This window comes from Typopeltis vanoorti, chromosome 22 (assembly GCF_054136105.1).
Source record: "Typopeltis vanoorti isolate ZY-2024b chromosome 22, IOZ_Tvanoo_1.0, whole genome shotgun sequence".
In the NCBI taxonomy this organism is placed as follows: Eukaryota; Metazoa; Arthropoda; class Arachnida; order Uropygi; family Thelyphonidae; genus Typopeltis; species Typopeltis vanoorti.
In genome coordinates, this window is record NC_143570.1 from 46,474,366 (window position 1) to 46,485,000 (window position 10,635).

The window sequence follows — 10,635 nt, forward strand, 5'->3', positions numbered from 1 at the left end:
AACAGTAATACAGCTCCTAGGAGCTAAGTTCACATTATGGGTAAATATCAAGAATAGTGATCGGAACTTGCTCCACCTTTGCTATGAGTTGCCTCAGCTTGCACTACCTTAAGGGTCAGTTGTTGCTCTCCAGGTATTTGCTTACGCTTGGAATTGCCGAACTTTATATAATTTATATATTCGGCATGAAACTCTTTTGAGTTACTTATTTGGCTAAGAAACAATATGGGATGTAATATCCCTTAACTTAAACAAAAAATATTTTCCCGAGTAATGTTAACATCAACAAATATTAAAAATGTGTTCAGTATTAAGTACTGAAATAAATTGTATATATATATTCGGCACCATTAGTCATAGTGCGAATTGTAAACTGCTGTTTTCATTCCTAGTGTCTAGAACGTCGTAAACATGATTGACTACTTAAAGGTGGTATTCTGTCACTACATATATGTACTGACAGAACACTATTTATGCCACGTGCATGCTACTGGTATAATTTCGCATTCTACTATATTTTCTAATCATATATTCAAAAGCAACTTGATGATTTCCAATCGATTCCAGACGTGATTCCATCGTTTAACTTTCTTCTTCAGAATTCTGCCTGAGGTATGATGAAGATAACGCTTTGAACACCGGCCTGAAATCTTAAGTCGAGGATTCTTCTCTCTGACGGCGATTTAACTGACGAGCAAGCAGATCTTATTACCGTCCGTGCGTGTAATAAGTCCATCAGACTCAGGTGAGCATCCATAATTAGGCCACTGGAAGATGAGCCGGTGTTGGCTGTAGAATAAGCTTTCTTTAGCCAGGTGAAGAAAGCTTATTCTACAGCCAGCTTATTCTATGGCAGTAATTCCATATATTGACGCTTTGAGTTCACTCTGTTTGAGATTCTCCATATCTTTTGAGTATAAATAATTCATTCCTTGGGTGATTTGCGAAAGAATAATATGTAATACATTCATTCGCTTTCTGCTTTTTGTGTGCGCGTGCAAGGAGGTTCAGTTATCTATCACTCTGTCAATATTTGTTTCTTTCTCGCTGAGTGAAAACGAAATTCTAAATGTTGTTTACTTTAATATAACCGTAAACAACCGACAATTGAACGGTAAAGAATATACGTCTTTTGCTGTTTTTAATATTTATCGTTATTTTGTGACATACTTGAGTATCGTGGGTTATTCAAGACAATGTCTTTAGCTGTTAAAGGAATATCAACGCAAAATTTTATTTCTGATATAATATTCTTAAAATAGTTTAGTAATATTGAAAGTAATCAATAAATAAGCTCTTATTTTAATTTAAACTTCTTGTAATATTTTGAAATCGCAGATTTTTCTTGTATAAGAATTGAAGAGTAGGATGTTTAGTGAATAATTTTTAGCATTTTTCTTTAGTAAAGTTCTAAAAAATAAACATAAAAATTCTGAAAAGGAATATATCGAATTATTATGATATTAAGTATTATGATATCGCAATTTTTAATTATATTCGCTTTCCTAATACATACTAGCATGGTTATAATTGCAATATATTGGTAAAAGATCCAAAGGACGGCCCAGAATTAGATGGATAGACAAAATAAAAGAGGACCTGAAAACTAAATCACAATAAGCGACACAAAACTGGACAGAATTGGAAAGAGTTCATTCGGCCTCATCATCATCCACATAGATGATGGAAGAGAGAAGAAGAAGATAATTGTAATATATTATAATTTATAACTATAATATTATGATATCACAACTGATTATGTTCATCTTTATAGTATAATGGTAAATTAATGCCTAATTTGTTAAATTATCTTAATAACGAAGTATAACATTTTTCGAATTATATACTTGACCTAATGACCATCTTGAGACATAATAAAAGTGGACTAAAAGACACAAATAATCTCCTGTATGATTTTGAGTGCAAGTCGCTTTTAAAGGGAATATTGCAGAAGTTTTCGTGCATCTGTGCCATTCTCCTAGAACTAACCAGCCAACCATATAGGATGAATATTGATTTCCACTCAGAATTCATAACGTTTCATGAGGTAAGTGTGGCGCTAGCATCAGTTCAAATGTAATAACCCGAGAACATTTAGTGCATTTACAAATAGCCTATGGGAGCAGCCTAATGTAAACGAACAGTATCTCATACAATTGGATTTTCAATTGATATGAAACGGAAATTAATAAATATAAATCGATGATTGATATCTTATTCATGGATAATTCCGTGCCGTTAAATGGCTGTATGCTGTAACAAAGAAAGGTCAAACTCTCCTTAAATAGATCGTATTAACTTTTCCACTTGTTGGATAGAAAGTAAAATGTTCAGATAGTGAGATCCAGTTCATAAAAAAAAAAAAGATCGAACTTCAAGTTAAAATACTAGAAAGGATTAAGTGCAAATTCTCCCCGATCTTGAAATTGAGAGAGAGATCTTGAAATTGCGAAAAATTAACGGTTTATTATCCTGTATTCTTGAGCAATTCTGTGTTTTAGACAGGGATTTAAGAGTATTGCATTAATTAAAATTAAATTTCATGGGTGTATTGCTATCTTTAAAGGAAAAGAAGATATTTCATAAATTGCCGAGGTGCCAATCTATTGTTCTGCATTCTTTACAAAGCCCTTGCAACAAATCAGGTAAAGAAACCAACAAAAAAACAGGAAATTTAGCTTTTGTTTTATCTAAAAATGTAACACGAACAAAGATTTCGTATTATTTTTCCCATTAATTTTTAAAACGATTGCTAAACCTGTCTACAGACTTCTTAATGCTGTACAAAAAAGGATATCTTTAGTTGCTTCTACTCTCACGTAATTTTGTTTCCTTAGAAAATGGCTGTACACTGATCGTAAGTTTGTACTCTTGAAGATCAAGGGTTACGTAAATCCAAGCACCATGCTGTGGAAACACCAAACGGTAAATTTTCAAGGCCTCCCAGCATTATGATCTCACGCTGGCCGATGAAAAACTCATTCCCCCGCAACAAATTTTCACAAAACACGCATACATCGTGAGTCCTAATGCACTGATTGAAATCTGAAATGGTATCCACCTTTTCTCAATATAGGATCAAACAGGTGTTAATTACTTTCTACGAGATCTGGTCTGTTTAAGTGAGGAAAATGTTCAAATGTTCTTGAATTGTTTCAGTTGTTTTACTTACATAAGTGTCAAACGATTCTCATTATGCGAAAGAACATTTATTATCAAAAAATCTCCTTTACCACTATATTTTTTGCTATTTTTGAACTTTGCCTCATTCATACACTTTTTCCGTGTTTTTCCATATATCACGCATATCTTGGAGGATTAGATCCTTTTTGACCACAAATATTTGATTGCAGACACTGTTCACCAAGGATACAAAGAGAAAGCAGAGTTAACATCAGACATTACTAAAACACAGCCAGTACCTTCAGTCAGGATAACACGTACAGACGTATTTAAAATGTAAGCATGATGATTTTGAGAGCAGTTTTATATGCAAATTGCCTATAATTCTTGATTTTCATCTTGATTTGGCCTGAATATCAGTGAAGGTCAAAAGGAACTACAACACAAAAACGATCTTTTAATTTTAAAATAAAAGAGAGTTCTTTATAGTTTTCTATTATGTAAACGGGGGTTTGCAAGCATAATGATGAATGTAAGCATAGAGTATGGAAGGGAGACATGCTGGTCTGCAGTTCCGGAATGTGCCTACAAAAATAAGCAAAAAGTCGACGACTCTTTTTGCCTTTCCTTCGATATAAAATATCGAAGCTACATCGTAGGTTCGATATTTTATGAAGCAGCGCCATCTGTCTTAGGAATGTTTAGTCTTACCTTTCCATTAAATAACTTCGCAAGTAACTAGCGTAATTGGTGATTAATTAAATGCAACAAATTCAAGACAATGATTGTAAGATTAATTGCATTTGTAATTTATATAGTTAAATGCATATGAATAATTAGTGTAGTATTGAAGGTTGTTTTTCCTTCAAAATATTCTTAGAATGTGGTCCTTAATTTTTGGCACAATTTTTGACACAATATTGAGCATAGAAATAATGCGACAGAAATGATAACTTAGATATTTACATCTCCTTGACCTTTACATTTCCAAGTACAGTTTGGAAAATACTGCAGTAAGCTGTTCAAGGGAAGTATAAGATGATTTGATATGATTGGCTAATATCGTATTAAAGAACAGTTAGTCAAGTCAGACATGCAGTAACAAATACTGCATGCGCATAAAATAACTAGCCGTCTGATTTTAGACTAATGGAAGGGTAACAATTTTATTTATCATCATCTTCGCTAAATACCTGATTTGTATCCTCAAGGGGTGTAGAGGATATAAAGATCATACTACATGAAAAGTTAAAGCAAATGATTGTTTTAAGTGATAAGCTTAATGCAAATATAAGGTATGCAAAGGAACTCATCTGAGTGATAGGCCATGATGATTTAACTACATGGGCGTTTTAGTTTCGCTGGTGATTCAGGAAATTATAATCTACTGCTTCGTAGTATAATTAAAGCGTGCAAGTGAGAAGGAGGGGAAAGTATAAGGGAGGAGGTTATATTTTCTTGCGTATTCACCTTCCGGAAATTGTTGTTACTGCATGCTAATATAACATGCACTTTATAAGTAATTTTGACGAATTTTTGTCAATCTATGTTATGGTTTAAATAAACAGCACAAGAGATGGTTTTTGTTGTTGTCGAGTCTGTTACTAATGCTCTGTACGTACTGTTTAAGATAGTTTTTCTTTCTTTAAGTGCTCCGGATTGTGACCAGAAGATATTGAATATACTCTGGTCTCGAAAAGATAGTCCTGCAAAAATCACTACGCCTTCATCTGTTAAGAAAAATGATTACAGTAAGTAATTAGTTTGTTTTAGATTCCGTGATTATGCCTTTTTTGTAAGATGATAACTACGCCCATGAACGTAAGAGAATCTGCGATGGTTGGATATTAAGATGTGTGAGACAGATTATTAGTAGTATGATTAATAGCTATAGAGAGTTTTTAAATCAAGAACGTTCCGACCCCCGCATTTAGCTCCTACCTGTTCGTCTTGCATATACACATTAGTCATCCTTGCAGAACTGGCAAAAGATATGAAAGCCTCGCGAGGGATGGCAGGATTAACTTACGGATGTAATTAAGATAATAGGTTTAGTAAAGGAGGTCTCCAGTTTTTCTAGTACTTTGTATATACTTTTTCCCTTCTGTCTTTTATTCAAATTGCACTACAAGACATGTCTGAATGCTATATTTTAGACTGATATATTTTATTACTAATATTAACTAGCCTCTTCAGTTTGCTAATACACTGGTTTATTTCGAGAAAATATCATGACGTAATTAAAATATTATATGATAAATGTAAATATGATTCAAATATATTACATTCGTTATGGCATCTTGTCATAAATTAATTCTAATGTACTGATATAGCATAATTTAACGTATAATATTTCTGAAACTTTAAGAAACTTTACATTTTTGAAATATATTTTAAAATTTAAAAATAAAATAAAAATGAATTACTATTTCCATGAAAAAAAAAGAAAATTAATTACAGTGATGAACTGTATAAAAGTAGTGTAATTGGTTGATGTGGGTTTGCTGCCGAAGGGACTCAGGCTATAAGATGTCGTATCATAGGCTATCGTAGTTCAATCACTCATTTTTATTCATATATATATATATATATATATATATATATATATATATATATATATATCCCCAGTAAAGAAAATTAAGACAGACAGCATAAATAAAGCATTATCATATTTCAAAGCATAATTTACTGCATTTCCTTTTAAAGTTTTCCCGTGTGTTTACTCGATGCGGTTGTTTTTATTATGCCTTCACCCTCCAGTTACATTATTAATCTCGTTGTTTACATTCACAATTACTGAAATGTCACCACTTGCCACCTTAGTAGTAAGCCTCTTGATTCTCACAGTTTTGGTGAAAAAATATCTTATTTACGGTTTTCACAGGCAACTGTCTCTTACATTATCCATCTGTTCATTGATTATTGCTATTCACAGCCCTACATCCGGACTAATATGGAATAAGAGAATTTTTTTAATCTATTTGAGATAGAAACGAACTGAAAATCCATATTGTGAAAACCTATTATATCTACTTGCTCACTGTCGCTGTTAGTTATCAGATCACGAAAAGGATTTCCTTTTCGTTAGCAGTTAAACAAATTCCAGACAAAATTCGCTTGTATGTATCCAGGAATTTATCGTTTCACAGCTTGTGCATTTACCCTTATATCGGTATTTATTTGGGTTTTTGTTTTAGAGGACTAATGGCAAATTAAATATTAAATAAACAAAGAAACCAGGAATAAGTTACACGCAGGCAACGACGTCGTAATTTTGAGTTGCAGTATCAGTTATCCATTTCAATTTAATTTTCAGGCCATGAACAGAAGTCCGAGGCAAAATGTATGGATTGTTATCAGATTTCTTTTAATTGCTACGCAGAACTATAAAAATGAATATTAAATATTAAAACAAATTATCATTTGTTGCAGCCAGTCTGCAACCATAATCATCATTGTCAGGATTGAGTGTATTCCACTACGTGTTAGTATTAATTCGTAAGGACTCTACGGGCTCTTTTGCAGTTCTTGGAATAAAAACCGAAAATTATTATGACTTGCAAAGGCATTAAAATTCCTCATTATCATTGTTATGTAGTGGTATTCATATCTGATATTTTTAAGGAATCCCTTTTTTCCATATGAAGTTTGTATTCAACATTTATTTGAATATTAGGGTCTCCTAATATATACGTCCTAATTCAATATTCAGCATATATTTTCCACTACCCCACATTTATCCCCAAAGAATGCATTGAGATAAGTTTAACGTATATGTTGTTTTGCAAGGCGTCTGAAAGAAAACACAACACTCGGTTCAAGAAATTTATCTCCATGCACTGCAGATATTTTGCCACAGATTTGTTCTCCATTCCCCTGTCGCAAATAGTTCGATTTTGTGTCTTGCTGCGGACATCAAGTCCCGCTATGTGCCTATTGTAAAATTGCCATCTGTTCGCCGGAGATCGATTTTAACTCCCAAAGGAGGAAAGATTTACAGTGTGTGGGGGGGGGGATACCAAATCCCCTGTGTGAGCTTCATACAGAATGTCAACGAAGTTGAAAGGGGACAAACTGGCAAACAAAGTATCTCCAAAATATTTCTTGGAACTAGAACACGTGCTGCTCCTAAGGAGAAAATGTTCTAAGCAACATCGTAAGCTAAATGCTATCTTCATAACAGCGTCTGAATATTCTAATATGGCCTGAAAATATGCCGAGAATGTTGGTAGAGAAATACGCAAATGGAGAAAACTTCGACAAATTATTTTTTGACTGTTAAGTCATTTTGAATCAAAGAGTTTATTCTTCTTATTATTATTTTTCTATCAAACACATAAGTCTACCTGTTCATTGGCATAGCAATAGGTCGAATAGTGCTGATGGCGGTGAAGAACTTGCTCCTCTTGTGTGAGTGTATAGTAATTGCTAGTGTCATTGCAGAGTAGCGTAGACTATTTCGTTAATGTTTAAGTGGTAGAAACACTGAATGGAACGCATGACTCGTTAGGTAGGGGAGAGAGTACAACTAATAGCTACCGAACTTTCCAATGGAACTATGATAAGTTAATTATCTTGTGGGCAATTGCATCTAAGGTATTGTTGATCTGGTTTGGATGCAAGATGGAATTAATACTGGGGTGAATAATTTTAAGCTTATTAATTTTCAAATCATAAATATTTTAGAAACAACGTGTCAGTTTTTAATTAGATCAAAGTCTAATTGAAAACTAATTTACTAATTAACATTTATGGCATTCACGTTTTCTTCATAAGAAACTGTATAGCTGTAAACTATATATATAAACTTTAAAAACAAAATGATTTTTTCCTGCTCAGTAGCAAATGAGAATCCGTTCAGAATTTTAATCGCATGCTCCAAGAATTTCAAGTATTGTTTCGTTTCAGTTAAAATGATTCTTTTAAGTCAGTGAATCATCCATTCCCACAGTGTTCTGAGTTTTCACCTTTTCACTTACAAGTACCATTGATTTTAATTGACGTCACATCTGGAAAGGGCAGTCATTAGCCACCCTGTCGGATAAAGCATCGTTAGCATGTAATTCATCATATCTTACATAATATTAATTCCTTTTAATGATATTACGAAGTGGAAGTAGGTCAAAACTAACGTACTTTCTATTTGTGAACAAGGTCATCGATAACGAACTACAAGCAGATCAACAAACTCTTATTTCTCCAGGTCTATGCTCTGTTGAACTGTTTTACACGGAGAATAATCTAATCAGGGTTTGGTATGAAATTCTTTCTTGATTCATCAATAACATGATGACCAAGTATAAATAAAAAGTTTCTAAAGAAATTTATCCTTAAAGACATTCACAAATGTCTCTGCCACTGGAACAATCATAACTGAATAGAACCTTAGGATACAATCTTTATAAACGAAAGTTTATAATTAGAAGTTAATTGGAAGGCTTAACGCAGGTGCTTGAACTCGAGATCTGCAACAGGCTCCAAAATCATTTTTGAGAGAAAGAAGTGAAAGATGGCACTAAGACTCCCATAAATTTAAGAAGAAAAGATATTTTTTACCAATAAGTAATTTTGCTTTTCAGTGTTCCGACTAAATTATGAAATGCAATTGCGCACTATTTCCTTTTTTAATGTGAATTCATTTCATAATGAGGGAAAGAAAAAAATAAAGACGTTCATGATAGAACCGAGGACTTTGCACGGTGATGCACATGATAACCACTACATTACAAGAATTTCTTCAGTATTTCCTGAAATTTATTTCTCAAAGTGAAATATCAAATAAGAATTATTTTTAGTCCTTTTTAGAATTTAGATCCTTCGAAACTTAGTCTGTTACGTTAAGAAATACAGAAATATCGGTATTTTAATTTCCAATAAATTTATTTCCATTTTTGATTATTCAATAATTATTGTTAAAATTAATTCAATGCAACTGAATTTTTTACCATTTTGTAATCATAAGAAAACTTTTAAAAAATGTTGCGTTGCTATGTCTTATTTCTCTAAGAAAATACCTTGGTTTCTGTTCAATCACATTGTTCCACTATTTCAAAATCAGTGCAACATATTACATAAGACAGGCATTTCGATTGCCACTCCAGATGTTTTCTATTTAAAATTCATATGGGAAAACATTGAGTCATTCAATCAAAACACTTTTAACGTTAACGCAGTTCGTTGTTCTGAATCTAATCGTTGTTCAGCGATTAGTATAATCCCTGAACAACGATTATACTATGAATAAGGGGGGGGGGGGAGAAGAGTTCACTGCTAATGGCAGCTCAGTAAGACCTGCACAAACAGAGAGCAATCGATGCCTCAAACGCAAACTTTGCCTTACTGTTGACAATTAATATTCCACAGTAATAATGACAGGATTCTGCTTATGGCATCATTACACAAATCGGATAACCCTCCTTCGCCCCTTCATATTTTCTATTTCATCTGAGCAGGTGTGCGTGTAGGTTGTTTGCACGACACAGCTCATTAGCCGAAAGATCAATGCTAACTAGCACACGAAGTCACAAGTCCTGCGTAGCTAAGCTTGCACAGCGTAAAGTAACTGCAATAAGCTCACACCCGTATGGAACCTTCAAAGACCATCCCCAATAACAAAGATAGCGATATTACATGTCATCTTTATCTTTGTTATTGGGGGTGGTATTTGCTTGAGACCACTGCCCTGGTTATTGAGATTGGGAGCTGAAATTACTTGAAAAAATTCGGAATTTGGTCTCTAGAACAGAATTTCTGGATTTTATAAAAAATAATTAGAAAAAATCGAAAATATATAAAATTAGAAAAAAAACTTTTATCCTACCCACGGTACTACTGTATGGTTGTCTTGAAGAAATGACGTTAAGAATATTAAAGTTATTAATGCGAAAGTGTTTAATGCATCGATTTGGTGAAGAAATTTAGAAAAATATGTGCAACTGATTGAAAAAATTATTTTTCATTTTATTGTAGCATGCACTGTCTTTAATTAACGTTGTTGTTCAGGAACAACAGACTCCAATGTAGGACTCAAGCATAATGTATTTGTTATCCAGTGAATGCAGCCTTACACTGGTTTTTTAACAACTATAATTGCTATTAAAATCCTTCTTATTTTTGCTTAAAATTTATTGCATTCACTGTGATATTATTTATTATTTTTTTTAGAAGCGATGCAGAATATTCTATCAGAAGAAAATATGATATCAAAGAAGAGATGATGCGATAATTTTTAAGAGTGTTTGTGTTATATTCAAACAATTTTGAGCATACATAGAAGTAATGCATATATTTAATTAAATTAATGTTTCTAAGAACTAAAAGCAGAGACCTGTGGGGGCTGTAATCTTCGTAATCTATAATATCGGGTTCATACCAAATCTTTTGTGAATTCCAATTTTATGAATTTAAAATATAGCTTTTTTTTTTTAACTTTGAGCTATAATGTGCCAACAATAAAAATCCCCATTATTGCATCCATACATTGTTGCATTCACAGAAGTCACGTTAATAGCC